Source organism: Penaeus monodon, chromosome 27 (genome assembly GCF_015228065.2).
Source record: "Penaeus monodon isolate SGIC_2016 chromosome 27, NSTDA_Pmon_1, whole genome shotgun sequence".
Taxonomy (NCBI): domain Eukaryota; kingdom Metazoa; phylum Arthropoda; class Malacostraca; order Decapoda; family Penaeidae; genus Penaeus; species Penaeus monodon.
Window position 1 is genome coordinate 32,868,231 of NC_051412.1, and position 427 is coordinate 32,868,657.

Consider the following 427-nt stretch of genomic DNA (forward strand, 5'->3'; position numbering starts at 1 on the left):
CGCAGGGACTAGAGACTTTGGTGATGCTGCAGGCTAAGTGGCCACGTCGGCCATGGCTTTTCCTCGAGGCACAGCGACGGCCAGCATGCTACAGACTACAGCATTAACCTACTCGTCTGCAGTCAGTAATATACGTCGGCTGTATGAGCCTTTGTTCCCTTGGGGCGGCTGGGGTAGGGGAGGGGGGGGGGGACTTAGCAAAATGGCGAAGTAAGAAGAAGAAAAAGGAAAGATCAAAATGTCCTAATATAATAGCAACTAAGAAAAGGCTGGGAATTGTGTCGAGGGTACTGGGAATGTAACGAAGGACATAGCTTGAAAAGCACAGGATCAAAATGACATTTCGGGAAAATGAGGAAAAGTTTAGACAAAATAGAAAGATCGTAGCTGCGGAGTTAGGTGAAGGATCATCCCTAAATATATCGCA